Source organism: Salmo trutta, chromosome 38 (assembly GCF_901001165.1).
Source record: "Salmo trutta chromosome 38, fSalTru1.1, whole genome shotgun sequence".
NCBI lineage: Eukaryota > Metazoa > Chordata > Actinopteri > Salmoniformes > Salmonidae > Salmo > Salmo trutta.
In genome coordinates this window covers 10,048,467-10,067,944 of record NC_042994.1, presented here as the reverse complement: position 1 = coordinate 10,067,944, position 19,478 = coordinate 10,048,467, and the positions used below count along the sequence as shown (strand labels likewise).

At 42.5% G+C, this 19,478-nt stretch overlaps 1 long non-coding RNA gene across 1 annotated transcript; it reads right to left on the bottom strand.

Moving 5' to 3' along the window:
* Positions 1 to 10,462: 10,462 nt before the first annotated feature.
* On the bottom strand, positions 10,463 to 18,411 carry LOC115177632 (uncharacterized). The gene is made up of 3 exons (XR_003872444.1): positions 18,374 to 18,411; positions 14,211 to 14,300; positions 10,463 to 10,531 (listed from the first exon to the last, which is right to left on the bottom strand). It is a non-coding gene; the product is annotated as an uncharacterized LOC115177632 (long non-coding RNA).
* Positions 18,412 to 19,478: the final 1,067 nt, after the last annotated feature.

Below are 19,478 nucleotides of genomic sequence, written 5' to 3'. Positions count from 1 at the left end.
GACCCCAATGTCTCTGTCCGATAGCTCATTCAGGGACCCCGTAGTAACGCCCTGAAAAAGTGGATTTTCAGCACCAATTAAGGCCATTGCTCGGGCACCGAATGACCTATCGAGCCGAAACTTGGGATTCGGGGTCGCCTCACATAGGCCTACACATAATGTCAGAGCTGGACCCGCAGTTATAACGTAACTATGTGTTTTATGTTTTTTTATGGTTAAAATTGAAAGCACTGTGAATTATGGGCCTTCTCTGACATATGTGATAGTTGGCTTCTATACGAGTTGGAAAAAGTGGATTTGGTGTCAGATGCTATCAGTTTGGTGTCAAAATGACATCTAATTGACTGATGGACGCTGACTGCTGGGTGACGAGCAATGGAGAGGAACCACAGTCACTGCCCGGCCATCCCGAGTTCATCGAGCCAGTCAATAATGCATTTCTGCAGTATTTTTGAGCATGCCTAAATTCGTGATGCTAAATGCCCATTGAATCATATTGCAAACGTAACGCGCAATATTGCAAATGTAACGCGCATTTGCAATGTGATTCAACAGCAAAAAATATCACCAAAGTTGACATGATGAAATCAACACAACGAGCGATGGAGAGGAACCACAGTCACTGCACGGCCAGTCAATTATGCATTCTGAGCATGTCAAATTTGTTAAAAATGTTAAAAGCAACAGAGTCCCACTTCTCCCTCATCATACATGACAAGTAGACCATCTGCGTTGATTCATGGCTTAACATAGGGATATATATCATTTGGGCAGTATAAATGCCATTTGGACCATGGTTCACTGACTTTTGGGTTTGGAAACCGACTTCCTATGATCGTACATGGCAAACGGACAAACATACTGATTTGGCACATTCAATACTTTCATACATGTAGAATTGACAAAAAAAGAATTGGACATTTCATTTGCACATTTCTAATGGCATTTGGCAAAAAATATAAATGTCACTTTTGACTTCCTATGAAATCATATTCCAAATGCACAAATCATATGCCTTATGCACAAGCAAATATGTCACTTTTGACTTCCTATGAAATCATATTCCAAATGCACAAAACATATGCCTTATGCACAAGCAAAAACAACCCAAAAAATTATGTCAATAAAATATGTCAAAAGTATGTCCATACAGCTCTTATACATGTGTAATTGACATAAAAAATCAAAAAAAATTCGAAAAGCGGTCCAGAAACCAGTTTTTAAGGGTTGAAAAGTTTTCAAAAAATATGTAATTTTTTCAAAATTTGACTCTTGGGACTTGAATTGTGTTACATTTGCAATATGAAAATTCACTGCGGAGAGCTCTAGCTATCTTTTGGATATTTGCTGTAATTTGGCACATGCAATACTTCCACAAGTGACAAAAAAAAGCATTGGATATGTCATTTTGCAAAAAAAAGAAAAAAAAATGTCACTTTTTTCCTATGAAATCATATTAAAAATGCACAAAACATATGCCTTGTGCACAAGCAAAAGCAACCCAAAAAACGACATCAATAAAAAACGTCAGAAGCATGTTCATACAGCTCTTATACATGTGTAATTGACATAACAATCAAAAAAAAAATCGAAAACGGTCCAGAAACCACTTTTTTACAAGGTGCTAAGTTTTCAAAAAAAAAATAATTTTATCAAAATCTGAGACTTGGGTAAGAATTGGGTATCATTTGCTGTATGAAAATCCAAGGTGGAGCACGCTCGCCATCTAAAGGAAATTTGGGGTGTTACAATTGGCAATTGCCATCAGAAAATTGCCATATGATTGGCCCGGAGATGGGCCGCTTTGGGTGGTTTTTGCAATCGTGTGTATGATTCGTGCTATGCCAATATGTTGCCATGTTATTTTGTCCAAATCAGGGGGGTATTCCCTTACATGTTCTAACGACTACAAAACAGGGGCAGAGAGGTAGGGTGAGACAATTTTTTTTTTTTAACCTGAGATTGGGAAACTTTCATCCTCTGGGCCTGTTCTCTATTGATTCTGACAGCTCATCAACATCACTTCAGATGTGAGAACACTGGAGTACTGTGTGACAAGTTTGTGAACAACACAACGTCTTGCACTAGGATACAAGAAACATCAGACTAGAGAGAGAGAGCGAGAGACAGAGAGACAGAGAGAGAGAGCGAGAGACAGAGAGACAGAGAGAGAGAGAGAGAGAGAGACAGACAGACAGAGAGACAGAGAGAGAGACAGAGAGAGAGACAGAGACAGAGTCAAACTGTCTTCCTACGATAACCCATCCAGGATGGAAGTGTGATGGGGCAAAACCTGACGACTGTGCTTTAAATAAGACCAATACTGCAGCAGACATTGAGGGCCCCCAGTTGTATCAAAGTTCCTGAGGGGCCTCAGGGGTCCTTCCAGTATATGTGGTACTAATATGTGCCACGTTTGACATCAGAGAAACACGGCGACCTGGAATGGACATGGCTAATGAGGTGGGACGGGGCCCCTCCCTCCCCTGACCAGATGTAACAATCACAGCGGTGATTATTTATCATCCCCCACACCCATCCTTCTATCCATTGGTGGAAAAAGTACCCAATTGTCTTACTTGAGTAAAAGTAGAAAATCACATCAAATGTTATTCGTCACATGCGCCGAATACAACAAGTGTAGACTTTACCATGAAATGCTTACTTACAAGCCCTCAACCAACAGTCCAGTTCAAGAAGAAGAAAATATTTACCAAGTAGACTAAATAAAAAGTAATAATAAAAGTAACACAATAAGAATAACAATAACAAGGTTATATACAGGGGGCACCGGCACCGAGTCAGTGTGTGGGGGTACAGGCTAGTTGAGGTAATCTGTACATGTAGGTGGGGGCGAAGTGGCTATGCATAGGTGACAAACAGCGAGTGTACAAAAGGGTGGGGGGGGTCAATGTAAATTGTCCAGTGTCAATTTTAGGAATTGTTCAGCAGTCTTACGGCTTGGGAGTAGAAGCTGTTGAGGAGCATTTTGGTCCTAGAATTGGCGTTCCGGTACCGCTTGCCATGCGGTAGCAGATAAAACAGTGTATTACTTGGGTGACTGGAGTCTCTGACAATTTTATGGGCTTTCCTCTGCCACCGCCTATTAAATAGGTCCTGGATGTCAGGAAGCTTGGCCCCAGTGATGTGTTGGGCCGTTCGCACTACCCTCTGTAGTGCCTTATGGTCAGATGCCATACCAGGCGGTGATGCAACCGGTCAGGATGCACTCGATTGTGCAACTGTAGAACCTTTTGAGGATCTGGGGACCCATGCCAAATATTTTCAGTCTCCTGTGGGGGAAAAGGTTTTGTCGTGCCCTCTTCATGACTGTCTTGGTGTGTTTGGACCATGATAGTTCGTTAGTGATGTGGACACCAAGGAACTTGAAACTCTCGACCCGCTCCACTACAGCCCAGTTAATGTTAACCTGTTGTGGATAGGGGGCAGTATTTTATTAATGGCCGGATAAAAAAAACGTACCCAATTTAATCTGGTTACTACTCTTGCCCAGAAACTAGAATATGCATATAATTAATAGATTTGGATAGAAAACACTCAAAAGTTTCTAAAACTGTTTGAATGGTGTCTGAGTATAACAGAACTCATATGGCAAGCAAAAACCCCAGAAGATTCCAGGCAGGAAGTGGCCTGTCTGACAATTTGTAGTCCTTCTGTTGCATCTCTATCGAAATTAGAGCATCTGTGCTGTTACGTGACACTTTCTAAGGCTTCCATTGGCTCTCTAAAGCCTTTAGAAAGTGGAATGACGCGTCTCCTGTCACTGGGCAAAGTACAGCAGCAGAGTTTGGAAGTGGACTGCCTGGGTGGGGACAGTGCGCGTTCACGAGACCTCACCATTTTTTTTCTTAAACTATTTGAATGAATACAACGTTGCCCGGGTTGGAATATTATCGCTATTTTACGAGAAAAATAGCATAGAAATTGATTTTAAACAGCGTTTGACATGCTTCTAAGTACGGTAATGGAATATTTTGAAATTTTTGGTCAGGAAATGCACTAGCGCATTACACTTTGGATAGTGACCTGAACGCACGAAAAAAACGGAGGTATTTGGATATAACTATGGATTATTTGGAACCAAAACAACATTTGTTGTTGAAGTAAAAGTCCTGGGAGTGCATTCTGACGAAGAACAGGATAATTTGGAACCAAAACAACATTTGTTGTTGAAGTAAAAGTCCTGGGAGTGTATTCTGACAAAGAACAGCAAAGGTAATCAACTTTTAGGCTGCCCTGACGTTGCCGGGTCTGAATAGCTAGCCTTGATGGCCGAGCTATGTACTCAGAATATTGCAAAATGTGCTTTCGCCGAAAAGCTATTTTAAAATCGGACATAGCGATTGCATAAAGGAGTTCTGTATCTATAATTCTTAAAATAATTGTTATGTATTTTGTCAACGTTTATCATGAGCAATTTAGTAAATTCACCGGAAGTTTTCAGTGGGTATGCTAGTTCTGAACATCACATGCTAATGTAAAAAGCTGTTTTTTATATAAATATGAACTTGATTGAACAAAACATGCATGTATTGTATAACATAATGTCCTAGGAGTGTCATCTGATGAAGATCATCAAAGGTTTGTGATGCATTTAGCTGTGGTTTGGGTTTTTGTGACATATATGCTTGCTTGAAAAATGGCTGTGTGACTATTTTTGGCTGGGTACTCTCCTGACATAATCTAATGTTTTGCTTTTGTTGTAAAGCCTTTTTGAAATCGGACAATGTGGTTAGATTAACGAGAGTCTTATCTTTAAAATGGTGTAAAATAGTTGATTGTTTGAGAAAATTGAATTGTGGTATTTTAGTTGGTTTTGTATTTTGCGCCATGCAATGCCATTGGCTGTTGGCTAGGGGGTCCGCTGGCGGAACGGGGTTCCGCTAGCAGAATGTCTAGATGCAAGAGGTTAATGGGGGCCTGTTCGGACCACTTTCCCTGTAGTCCATGATCAGCTCCTTAGTCTTGCTCACATTGAGGGAGAGGTTGCTGTCCAGGCACCACACTGCCAGTTCTCTGACCTCCTCCCTATAGGCCGTCTCATCGTTGTCGGTGATCAGGCCTACCACTGTTGTGTTATCAGCAAACTTAATGAGTCGTGTTTGGCCATGCAGTCGTGGACATGGAATACAGGAGGGGACTAAGTACACACCCCTGAGGGGCCCGGGTGTTAAGGCTCAGCATGGCAGACGTGTTGTTGCCTACTCTTACCACCTGGGGGAGGCCCGTCAGGAAGTCCAGGATCCAGTTGCAGAGGGAGGTGTTTAGTCCCAGAGTCCTTAGCCTAGTGATGAAATTTGTGGGCACCATGGTGTTGAACGCTGAGCTGTAGTCAATGAACAGCATTCTCACATAGGAGTTCCTTTTGTCCAGGTGAGAAAGGGCTGTGTGGAGTGCGACTGAGATTGTGTCATCTGTGGATCTTTTGGGGTGGTATGCAAATTGGAGTGGGTATAGGGCGTCCGGGAGGATGCTGTTGATGTGAGCCATGACCAGCCTTTCAAAGCACTTCATGGCTACCGACATGAGTGCCATGAGGCGGTAATCATTTAGGTAGGTTTCCTTCGCTTCTTTGGGCACAGGGACTATGTTGGTCTGCTTGAAACATGTAGGTATTACAGACTCAGTCAGGGAGAGGTTGAAAATGTCAGTGAAGACACTTGACAGTTGGTCTGCTCATGCTTTGAGTACACATCCTGGTAATCCGTCTGGCCCAGCAGCTTTATTAATGTTGACCTGTTAAAAGGTGTTGTTCACGTCGGCTACCGAGAGCGTTATCACACAGTCATCCAGAACAGCTGGTGCTCACGTGCATCCTTCAATGTTGCTTGCCTCGAAGCGAGCATAAAAGGCATTTAGCTCGTCTGTTAGGCTCGCGTCACTGGGCAGCTCATGTCTGGGTTTCCCTTTGTAGTCCGTAATAGTTTTCAAGTCCTGCCACATCCGACGAGTATCAGAGCTGGTGGAACGCCTTACCAATATCCAATGGTATAGAGTGGTGCGAATTACAAATACCTCAAAAATGCAAAAACTTCAATTTTTCAAACATATGACTATTTTACACCATTTTAAAGACAAGACTCTCCTTTATCTAAGCACACTGTCCGATTTCAAAAAGGCTTTACAACGGAAGCAAAACATTAGATTATGTCAGGAGAGTACCCAGCCAGAAATAATCACAGACCCATTTTTCAAGTTAGCATATATGTCACAAAAACCAAAACCACAGCTAAATGCAGCACTAACCTTTGATGATCTTCATCAGATGACACTCCTAGGACATTATGTTATACAATACATGCATGTTTTGTTCAATCAAGTTCATATTTATATCAAAAACCAGCTTTTTACATTAGCATGTTTTGTTCAGAACTAGCATACCCACCGAAAACTTCCGGTGAATTTACTAAATTACTCACGATAAACGTTGACAAAAAACATAACAATGATTTTAAGAATTATAGATACAGAACTCCTTTATGCAATCGCGGTGTCCGATTTTAAAATAGCTTTTCGGTGAAAGCACATTTTGCAATATTCTGAGTAGATAGCCCGGCCATCATGGCTAGCTATTTTGACACCCACCAAGTTTGGCACTCACCAAACTCAGATTTACTATAAAAAAAATTGAATTACCTTTGCTGTTCTTCATCAGAATGCACTCCCAGGACTTCTACTTCAACACCCAATGTTGTTTTGGTTCCAAATAATCCATAGTTATATCCAAATAGCTCCGTTTTGTTCTTGCGTTCAAATCACTATCCGAAGGGTGACGCACCGGCGCGTTTCGTGACAAACAAATTCAAAATATTCCATTACCGTACTTCGAAGCATGTCAAACGCTGTTTAAAATCAATTTTTATGCGATTTTTCTCGTAAAATAGCGATAATATTCCAACCGGGAGACGTTGTATCCGTTCAAACACTGAAAGAAGAAAATGGAGTCGTCACATGCACGCGCCAGTGCCATTGTTCTCAGAAGTACCCCTCTCCAAAACCCCTACTGTTTTTCGCCCAGAGACTGCAGAGTTATCATTCCACGTTCTGGTGCCTTCTCAGAGCCAATGAAAGCCTTAGAAAATGTCACGTTACAGCAGAGATCCTGTATTTTTGATAAAGAGGCTACAAAAGGCCAAGAAATGGTCAGACGGCACTTCCCATATAGAATCTTCTCAGGTTTTGGCCTGCCATATGAGTTATGTTATACTCACAGACACCATTCAAACAGTTTTAGAAACTTTAAGGTGTTTTCTATCCAAATCTACAAATTATATGCATATTCTAGTTTCTGGGCAGGAGTAATAACCAGATTAAATCGGGTATGTTTTTTTATCCGGCCGTGAAAATACTGTCCCCTATCCCAAACAGGTTAAATCTTAATCCTGTATTGACGCTTTGCTTGTTTGATGGTTCATCTGAGGGCATAGCGGGATTTCTTATAATCATCCGGGTTAGTCTCACGCTCCTTGAAAGCGCAGCACTAGCCTTTAGCACGATGCGGATGTTGCCTGTAATCCATGGCTTCTGGTTGGGATATGTATGTACAGTCACTGTGGGGACGACGTCATCGATGCACTTATTGACGAAGCCGATGGTTGAGGTGATGTATTCCTCAATGTCATTGGATGAATCCCGGAACATATTCCAGTCTGTGATAGCAAAACAGTCCTGGAGTGTAGCATCTGCGTCATCTGACCACTTCCGTATTGAGTTAGTCACTGGTACTTCTCACTTTAGTTTTTGGATGTAAGCTGAAATCAGGAGGATAGAATAATGGTCAGATTTGCCAAATGGAGGGCGGGGGAGAGCTTTGTATGCATCTCTGTGTGTGGAGTAAAGGGGGTCTAGGATTTTTTACCTCATCTTATTATGAGGTAGAATACCTCAGGTGAGCAATACCTCGAGACTTCTTTAATATTAGATATCGCTCACCAGCTGATCTTGACAAACAGACACACACCTCCACCCCTCGTCTTACCAGAGGTAGCGTTTCTGTTCTGCCGGTGCATGAAAAATCCCCCTAGCTCTTTGTTGTCCGTATCTTCGTTCAGCCACGTCTCGGTGAAAATAAGACGTTACAGGTTTTAATATCCCGTTGGTAGGAAAGTCTTAATCATAGGTCATCCATTTTATTGTCCAGTGATTGCACGTTAGCAAGAAGAATGGAAGGCAGTGGGAGTTTACTCGCGCGCCTTCTGATTTTCAGAAGGATGCCCGATCTGCGGCCCCTTTTCCGGCGTCTTTTCTTCACGTGAACGTTGTGTTCCAGTGAAAGAAGGATATCCTTCTCGCCGGACTGATTCAATTAAAAAGTTTCTTCCAGTCTGCGGTGAGTAATCGCTTTTCTGATGTCCAGAAGTTATTTTTGGTCGTAAGCGACGGTAGCAGCAACATTATGTACACAAATATTTAAAAAATAAGTTACACAACCCCCCCCCCCATAAAAAATTGCACAATTGGTTGGTGGAATGTAAAACGTCAGCCATGTTCTTCAGCTCCATCTTCAAACAGAAAATAACAAAAAGTAAAAGTAAAAGTCACCCAGTAAAATATTACTTGAGTAAAAGTATTAGTGTTTGGTTTTAAATATACTTAAGTATAAATCATTTCAAATTCCTTATATAGAGCAAACCTTATTTTTTTTTAATTTACAGATAACCAGAGGCATGCTCCAGCACTCAACAACAACTTTCAGCACAGTAGCACTAGTATGATAAACGACCACTGAAAACCAGACTTCCCTCAGTACATGCACTCGGTCTCCCTGTAGACAGCCTTTGACAATCTTTCAATATGCATTAATGAAGCTTTCTGCAATATATTAGAAATATGGATCCACTGCTGAATCAGGGAATCAGAGGCTCCGAATGGGGAGGAAATGGGGGGAGGGGTTAAGAGTGTTGGCAGAGAGCTAATACACAGTCACAAACCACTAGGCTAACAGAAAGGATCATCATCATCATGACCATTACCTAAATCATCTAGCTAACCCTCCCTCCATCTCTTCCTCCCTCTGTCTTTTCCTCCATCCCTCCTACCATTCACTCATTCAAAAGCTATTTATAGGGAATCGGTATGTCATCATTGGGATGTCGTTGATTTGTTGGCCTACCACTGAGTATTAATTATGCTAGGCAAGTCAGGATGTTCTGTAATATTCAGTGTTGAAGTTCATACCTCTGGGAGATGGATTGAATCAAAAACCTAACGCTAAATGGCTACGTTTAACCTGAATGGTAGTCCGAGAAAAACGTTTGGACTGAAGGAAAGATTGTCCAGATTGAATCCAACTGACACCCAAATTACTCCCATCAGGCTAAAGTGTGAAGCACAGTATGTAATTGATTTGAGAGTGCAAAAGAGAGAAAATACTGACGAGAAGCAATTCATTATTTGACAAGAGCAGGGAGAAAAGTAAAAGACTGTTGCTTTCACTCAGTTTCTCTGTTCCCTGTATAGCTCAAAGTACTTAGCGAAGTATTCCTCTTTCAGAGTCTTTGAGGCCACTGGGCTTCTGAAGGCCAACACTCCAGGGTATGTGACAACAATACTTGGGACTCTGACAAAGTACTTTGGTCAGAGTAATATCTACAGTATTTTTCAGAGGAATTCAGATGAATAGTCTGTCTCGTAAAAAAATTGAAGTGAAACTTTAAAGCGATACATACAGCATAACTTCAGTTTACAATAGTTTGTGATTAGCACATGCATGCATACCCAGAGGGTTAAACTAGTTAAAATAGTGTCATACTGAATGGAAAACTGGATTGGCGTCATTTCAACCAGTTTTACTCACTGGGTGTGAAAATCTATTTTAATACTTTTTTTTGTAAACCGTTAACACATATGTTAGAAGGAGCAGGAGTAGTACTTTACCCTTACCTCCAGTACATGTGCAGATTACCTTGACTAACCTGTACCCCCGCAGATTGACTTGGTACCTGTACCCCATGTATATAGCTTCGTTATTGTTATTTTATTGTGTTACTTTAGTTTATTTACAGTAGTAAATATTTTATTAACTCTATTTCTTGAACTGCATTGTTGGTTAAGGTTGTATTCAGCGAATGTGACAAATAATATTCGATTCAATTTGATTTGAGTAGTATCATTGTTAATGACTGCTGACTCTGAAGATCAGACCCATATCTCACTCCTCTACCTCCCTCCATCACACCTGCCAGTGTCTGGGTGATAAACTGGGGATTCATCCTGAGAAAGAAGGGAAAAAAGTAGGTACGATCCGCAATGAATGTTAATGTGATGACATAGGAACATACACACATGTACACATGTGCACGTACACACACACACACTTTTAACACTTACCTTGTACAGGTCCAGCATCTGATTGCCCCCCCAGGCCGCGGGTTGTCTTGACATTCTCCATGGCCAGGGTTAAGAGGATGCCCCGGATGTCGGAGAGGTACAGGTTGTAGGTATCATTCTGGTTTCACTCCTGCACCGCCGCGAAGACCTGGTGCTCGTCTGTGCTGAAGACATGGAGGTCCTGGTGACAGAGAATGGGGGGTTGGAGAGATTAGAGGATTTATGAAGAGATGATGGCCCTTATGGGTTGGGGTTGTAACAAGCTGCCGAGTACGTGTTGGGTGTCACAAGATCAGGTCTCGTGTGCATATTGAATGTTTAACACTATAGCTGCCAATATCCTCTACATAACATACAATGTCTTTTAGCTTTTTAGTGACGGGGCAGTATTCGGAAATTCAGATGAATGACGTGCCCAAATTAAACTGCCTGCTACTCGGCCCAGAAGGTAGGATATGCATATAATTAGTAGATCTGGATAGAAAACACTCTGAAGTTTCTAAAACTGTTTGACTTATGTCTGTGAGTATAACAGAACTCATATGGCAGGCAAAAACCTGAGAAAAAGAAATCCAACCAGGAAGTGGTTTGCAGTTTTTTCAACTGATTGCCTTTCCAAACTACAGTGTCTGTGGGGTCATTTTGCACTTCTTAAGGCTTCCACTAGATGTCAACAGTCCTTAGAACCTTGTTTCATGCTTCTACTGTTACTGGGGAGAGAATAAGAGCTGTCTCAAGCCTGGGACCAGTGAGTTGTTTACTGCGCACTCACGCAGGCGCGCTCACACAGGCGCGCCACTCCTTTTTTCTCTGTAATGAATACGCTATTGTCCGGTTGGAATATTATCAAAGATTTATTTTAAAAAGACCCTAAGGATAGATTGTAAACATCGTTTGACATGTTTCTACGAACGGTAATGGAACTATTTGACTTTTTGTCTCGGGTTTTGCACTCGCGCATTATACCTTTGGATTAGTGATCTGAACGCGCGAACAAAATGGAGGTATTTGGACATAAATATGGAGTTTATCGAACAAAACAAACATTTCTTGTGGGAGTCCTGAGAGTGCATTCCGACGAAGATCAGCAAAGGTAAGTGAAGATTTATAATACTATTTCTGAGTTTTGCTGACTCCAGAACTTGGCGGGTAACTGTATAGCTTGCTTTGATGGCTGAGCTCTGTACTCAGAATATTGAACAATGTGCTTCCGCCGTAAAGCTATTTTGAAATCTGACACAGCGGTTGCATTAAGGAGACGTGTGTCTATAATTCTTTCAATGACTGTTGTAAATTGTATCAACAGTTATGATGAGTTTTTTTGTAAATTGATGTGCTCATTCACCGGAGGTTTTGGGAGGCAAAACATTTTTGAACATCACGCGCCAATGTAAAATGGGGTTTATGGATATAAATATGAACTTTATCGAACAAAACATACATGTATTGTGTAACATTGAGTCCTGGGAGTGTCATCTGATGAAGATCATCAAAGGTTAGTGATTAATTTTAGCTGTATTTCTGGTTTTTGTGACGCCTGTCCTTGCTTGGAAAATGGCTGTGTGGTTTTTCTTGTTTAGACACTGTCCTAACATAATCGAATGTTATGCTTTCGCCGTAAAGCCTTTTTGAAATCGGACAATGTGGTTGGATTAATGAGAAGATTATCTTTAAAATGGGATATAATAGTTGTATGTTTGAGAAATTTGAATTATGAGATTTCTGTTGTTTTGAATTTGCCGCCCTGCTATTTCACTGGCTGTTGGTATTGTGTCCCGCGGGTGGGACGCTAGCATCCCACATGTCCCAGAGAGGTTAACAGCTGCAATAGAAGAGTGAGACTACATGAGTGAAAGTACACACTATGAGACTACACACCATTGAGTAGTACAGGGAGGTGTGCTCTCCACCTCTCCTAAGCAATTAGCAACTATTGTTAGGTCTTCAGTCTCCCCTGGTTTCCTAGCAGTAGCTATAAGCGGCGGTCTTGTCAGCGGCGGTCGTGTCAGCGGCGGTCATGTCAGTGGCGTCATGTCAGTGGCGGTATTATCGCAAAACTAAGACCGTCGCCGAAACAAAGACGGATCTGCCCAGTTGTTCTCCGAAGTTATTCAAGGACAGAGAGGGCTTCACACCACTCTCTCACTTGAGTATCTTACCTAGTTATTTACAGATTATCTAATTTTGCTCTGTTGTAGCTTGACTCTCTCTCCTCTGTTCTCATCCTCCTAGATCTATCCGCTGCCTTTGACACCATGAACCATCAGATCCTCCTCTTCACCATCTCAGGGCTAGGTGTCTCAGGCTATGCACACTTTTGGATTGCATCCTACCTGGCAGGCCGCTCCTACCAGGTGACGTGGAGAGGATCTGTGTCTGCACCACGTACCCTCACTACTGGTGTTCCCCAGTGCTTGGTTCTAGGCCCCTCTCCTCTTCTCTCTATACACCAAGTCACTCGGCTGCGTCATATCCTCACATGGTCTCTCCTATCAGTGCTATGCAGATAACACTGAAATATTTTTCTCCTTCCCCCCTTCTGACATCCAGTTGGTGACACGCATCTCTGCGTGCCTGGCAGAAATCTCAACTTGGATGTCGGCCCACCACCTCAAGATCAACCTCAACAAAATGGACCTGCTCTTCCTCCCAGGGAAGGCCTGCCTGCTCAAAGACCTCTCCATCACGGTTGACAACTCCAGTGTTCCCCCCCCCCAGAGTGCAAAGAACGCGTGACCCTGGACAACACCCTGTTGTGCTCTGCAAACATCAAAGCAGTGACCCGCTCCTGCAGGTTCATGCTCTACAACATCCGTAGAGTACGACCCTACCTCACACAGTAAGCGGTGAAGGTTGTCCTCTCCTGTCTGGACTACTGCAACTCACTGTTGTTCGGGCTCCCCGCTTGTGCCATCAAACCCCTGCAACTTATCCAGAACGCAGCAGCCCGCCTGGTGTTCAACCTTCCCAAGTTCTCTCATGTCACCCCGCTCCTCTGCACACTCCACTGGCTTTCAGTTGAAGCTCGCATCCACTACAAGACCATGGTTCCTACCTACGGAACAGCAAGAGGAACTGCCCCTCCCTACCTTCAGGCTGTGCTCAAACCCTACACCCCAACCCGAGCACTCTGTTCTGCCACCTCGGGTATCTTGACCCTCCCACTCCTACAGGAAGGCAGCTCCCGCTCAGCCCAGTGTAAGTTATTCTGTCCTGGCTCCCCAATGATGCAACCAGCTTCCCACTGAAGCTAGTACAGCAGAGTCCCTGCCCATCTTCTGAAACCCTATCTCTTCAAACAGTATCATAAATAATCCTCCTCCTCACCTTTAAAAAAAACAAAAAACTTAACCAGCACTTGCACTTCACCCCCCCCCCCCCCCCCCCTCCCCTCCCCCTCTGACTCTACTGACAGCTACGTTATTGAGGAAAGATGTGTTTTCTATGCCTGTGATATGTGGCTGTCTCACCTAGCTATCTTATGATGAATGCACAAACTGCAAGTTGCTCTGGATAAGAGCATCTGCTAAATGACTAAAATGTAAATGTATAATTTTGTAATGCTACAGTTATTTCTTTAGCTAAATCCTTTTGTTGAATGGAGAAAACAAGGGGTGACATTGTTTGTTACTTCAAATCAAATACAATTTTATTTGGCACATGCCGTATACAACAGGTGTAGACTTGAAATGCTTACCTTGAAATGTTTACTTACGAACCCTTTCCAAACAATGCAGAGTTAAAAAGTAAGAAAAATTAGCAAAATAAAATACAAATATTCTGAATAATTGTTCTACTGTATGTATCACCGCCATTCACCGGAGGCATGTGTTTATCACTGTAACATGAATGTTGCTTACCTTAGGCAGAGAATATTTTGGCAGTTTGATTTTGAGGAATGGATCCCTCTGGTAGGATACGTAGTAGCTGGCCTGTCCTGCTCTAGTAACCTGGAACACATTGAGCCAAGACACTGAGTATTCCCTTTGTGTTCACTTGTCCAGCATGGTAGGCACCGTAGGTAGGCACCAGCATGGACAAGTGAACACTATAAGGCGTCTAGGTGTAGCAGGTAAGGCAGAGACAGGCGCAGGACACAGAGATGAGTAATACACATAACTTTACTCAAAACAACAAATATTCCAAGAAGGAAAACAACCAAGCTCACAAACACAGTCGAACTTACAATAAACAAACACGCACAAAACCATGGAGGGAACCAGAGGGTTAAATAAGGAACATATAATTATGGGAATGGAAACCAGGTGTGTACAATGAAGACAAAACAAATGGAAAATGAAAAGTGGATCGGTGGCGGCTAGAAAACCGGTGACGTCGACTGCCGAACAAGGAGAGGGACCAACTTCGGCGGAAGTCGTGACAAACACAGAGGGAATACTCATTGTTTTCAACATGAATTAACTACTTGGATTAATCTAAAACCTTCATAAATGTGTCAATCATTACTTATCTTGCAACCTTCACCCAAGTGAACATGCATGACATTGTTTATGATGTAAAGATATATACTTCATTGTCAGAGAGGAACATTGATGCACAAGACATTTAAATGGCTATTTATGGACTTTACTATTGAGAAAATAACAATGAAATCTCCTGGCTAGTATACAGAGGAAACTGCTCCTCTCACGTCCTCTCCTGTTGTTGATGCCCTTTGTGGTTTTGGAGTTAGACTTGGGTAAATATCTCGTAGGGACAATCAATAGCCTCATTACTCTCTGTCAAGAGAAATCTTTAACTTTCCCAAGCAATGCTCAGTGGCCTGTCTTAGGAAAGTCATCCTTAATGATACCAGCGCCTCGGCAAGCAAACACTCGAGCTGTTAGCTGCTGTTAGCCTATGCAGTACAAACACCGCCAGCGGGGAAGAAAATGTTAGAAACCTGTAATTATAGCACAGGCTTCAGAGACTCTCAGGATAGGAAAACAATTTTCGTCAACAAAAGTGTGATTGTCCTAGCCTCAGCACTAGGGAGCAATTTATTTAATCCACTTCCTCTTTCGTAATTCCATTAATCGAGAATTTATCCACAAAACAAGGATCTGGCTTTCTGCGTTGTAAAAGGGGGAGGTGAAATAGGCTCATTATTATATGACAGAACCAATTAGGCCTCTTAGTGTGCTTCTAATTGTACTGGTCAATTGGAGGGAGGGAAGGTGAGAGGGAGAACGAGAGAGAAGGAGGGCACGAGGGAGAAAGACACATAGAGAGAGGGAAAGAGAGAGAGAGACAGAGAGAGACGGGGGAAGAAAGAGAGAGATAAATAAATAATTGGGGAGGGAAGATCAGTGGGCACAGTGAACGCTCCCCAGGAACAGTCCCACGTGCAACTGAGTTAAAAAGCTAAAAATTGATGGAGCGTAACCAGGGGCAGCAATGCAAGACAACTGTAGGTTCCCTGAATTGAAGATCCAGTCAGCGGTTTAGTTTGAGTGGTTGTGGGTTTAGTTGGGGAGAGTGTGGTCAAACATGGTTGAGGGATCTGGTAGACCACAGATCTTTATTCACAGACCGTATTCTGGCAGGATGATTCCAATCATGTGTAGGGCCAGAATTGTTCCTGAACATGAGACCTGTGTCACGTCCTGACCAGCAGGTGGAGTAGGTGTATAAGTTTTGGTCAGGGCGTGGCAGAAGGAGTTGTGTTTTCTATGTTCTGTCTAGGTTGGGTGTTTCTATGTAGAGTTAATTGGGGTGGACTTCCAATTGAAGGCAGCTGTGTGGTGTTGCCTTTGATTGGAAGTCCTATATTAGTTGGGTGTGTTTGTGGGGAATTGTTTGTGAGCGAGCACTGCTTGTTGAGCCTGCCACACTGTTGTTAGTCGTGAGTATCATTTATTGTTTTGTTTTTTTCTGTGGATGCTTTACTTTTTTTGTGAATTAAAAGAATGAGTATCCATATACCCGCTGCATTTTGGTCTTCCCTTCAACACCACGACATAATTCGTGACAACCTGACTATGAAGAAGTGTTGGCCCTGTGTTCGCTATAACTAGATGTTTTTCCAAGGGATCATATGTAGGGCTATGAGTTCAAATAAAATAAACATTTTGTTGGTCACATACAGATGGTTAGTAGATGTTAATGCGAGTTTAGTGAAATGCTTGTGCTTCTAGTTCCGACCATGCAGTAATATCTCAAGTAATCTAACAATTTCACAACAACTACCTTATACACACAAGTGTAAAGGAATGAATAAGAATATGTACATATAAATATATGGATGAGCGATGGCCGAACGGCATAGGCAAGATGCAGTAGATGGTATAGAGTACAGTATATACATATGAGATGAGTAATGTAGGGTATGTAAACATTAAATAAAGTGGCATTGTTTAAAGTGACTAGTGATACATTTATTACATCCAATTTTTAATTATTAAAGTGGCTAGAGATTTGAGTCAGTATGTTGGCAGCAGCCACTCAATGTTAGTGATAGCTGTTTAACAGTCTGATGGCCTTGAGATAAAAGCTGTTTTTCAGTCTCTCGGTCACAGCTTTGATGCACCTGTACTGACCTCGCCTTCTGGATGATAGCGGGGTGAACAGGCAGTGGCTCGGGATGTACACGACTGTGAATATAATCGAAGAGAATTCTCTTGGTAGATAATGCAGTCGGCATTTGATTGTAAGGAATTCTAGGTCAGGTGAACAAAAGGACTTGAGTTCCTGTATGTTGTTATGGTCACACCACGATTCGTTAATCATAAGACATACACCCCCGCCCTTCTTCTTACCAGAGAGATGTTTGTTTCTGTCGGCGCGATGCGTGAAGAAACCAGGTGGCTGTACCGACTCTGATAACGTATCCCAAGTGAGCCATGTTTCTGTGAAACAGAGAATGTTACAATCTCTGATGTCTCTCTGGAAGGCAACCCTTGCTCGGATTTCATCTACCTTGTTGACAAGAGACTGGACGTTGACTAGTAGTATACTCGGGAGCGGTGAGCGATGTGCCCGTCTACGGAGCCTGACCAGAAGACTGCTACATCTGCCCCTTCTGCGGCGCCGTTGTTTTGGGTCGCTTGCTGGGATCCGATCCATTGTACTGGGTGGTGGACCAAACAGAGGATCTGCTTCGGGAAAGTCGTATTCCTGGTCGTAATGTTGGTAAGTTGACGTTGCTCTTATATCCGTTGCTCGTATATATCCATATATACATGTATTCATACTGGACTCGAATGGCGGGATAATTATTCCTATTTTCCTGTTTACTTTTAAATTCATGCATCCTCATTTGCACAATGTCAAAGTAAATACTATGCAGATGGCTGAGGAGAAATTAAAAAATAACCCCAAAACTGCACTAGCACTCCTTAGAATTCAGCATATTACCATTTCAGATGTCTCTCTCTCTCTCTCTCTCTCACAAATGAAGATTAATATGGCATATTGGGATTGGTGTGGAAGAATATAAAACTTCCTAGGTTTCACATCTGATTCAGAATAGTGTGCAAATGCAGAATCTTGAATGAAGGTTCAAACAAAAGGTTTGCATATTTTACATGTCATGGAGGTGCCTTTTCTTTATACAGAATGCGTCTCTATTGTTTTTTTGACAATAGAAATTATGGAAATAGCTAGAAATAAAATATACATGCAGCATAACAACTGTTCATGAATACCATTTACATGTTCAGATTGCAAAATGAACAATTAAAAAACGTTGTGTCTTTCAGTGGTCCCCATATCTATTCTCATCAAGAACATGTTCCCATTAATATAATGTGTCAACATCACAATTAATCATAAATATTTAAAACATTTATGAATTACAGTTGAATCGCTCTATCATACCATTTCCTCACACCTGAAGATCAACTAGTTGTTACATGTGGTGCTGTAAAATGTGCAAATCCTCTCCCAGTCCCAGTCAAACCAAGTTGTGCATAATACAGAACAAATGCACATATCGTTCAAGGCTAACGATGCAAATCCTATGAAATGCATCATGGTCTACATACAATATGGTAGAATATATTCTCCTCAGACAGAGCCTTACCTGAATAAACATATAGTCATCTTGGACAACCAGTGAGCTGATGTTGATGTATCCAGGGAATGGGTAGTTTCTGTTGGGCTCTGAGCACGTTAGAGCCCGTCATGTTACATACTGTATACCTGCAAGATGAGGAGATAAAGATTACTGGATATCTGGATTCATCCAGCTGTGGATCATGCCCCATATTCAAATCAAATCAAATGTATTTATGTAGCCCTTCTTACATCAGCTGATATCTCAAAGTGCTGTACAGAAACCCAGCCTAAAACCCCAAACAGCAAGCAATGCAGGTGTAGAAGCACAGTGGCTAGGAAAAGCTCCCTAGAAAGGCCAGAACCTAGGAAGAAACCTAGAGGGGAACCAGGCTATGAGAGATGGCTAGTGCTCTTCTGGCTGTGCCGGATGGAGATTATAACTGAACATGGCCAAGATGTTCAAATGTCCATAGATGACCAGCAGGGTCAAATAATAATAATCACAGCGGTTGTAGAGGGTGCAACAGGTCAGCACCTCAGCAGTAAATGTCAGTTGGCTTTTCATAGCCGATCATTCAGAGTATCTCTACCGCACCTGCAGTCTCTAGAGAGTTGAAAACAGCAGGTCTGGGACAGGTAGCACGTCCGGTGGACAGGTCAAGGTTCCATAGTCGCAGGCAGAACTGTTGAAACTGAAGCAGCAGCACGGCCATGTGGACTGGGGACAGCAAGGAGTCATCATGCCAGGTAGTCCTGAGGCATGGTCCTAGTGCTCAGGTCCTCTGAGAGAGAGAAAGAAAGAGAGAATTAGAGAGAGCATACTTAAACTCACACAGGACCCCGGATAAGACAGGAGAAATACTCCAGACGTAACAGACTGACCCTAGCCCCCCAACACATAAACTACTGCAGCATAAATACTGGAGGCTGAGACAGGAGGGGTCAGGAGACACTGTGGCCCCATCCGATGATACCCCCGGACAGGGCCAAACAGGCAGGATATAACCCCACCCACTTTGCCAAATCACAGCCCCACACCACTGGGAATGTGAGGTTGCCTGGAAACCGAGGCAACATGTCTGTATGAATTGAACTTGAGGGAACTTCTGTATGGTTTGTGATTGACATGC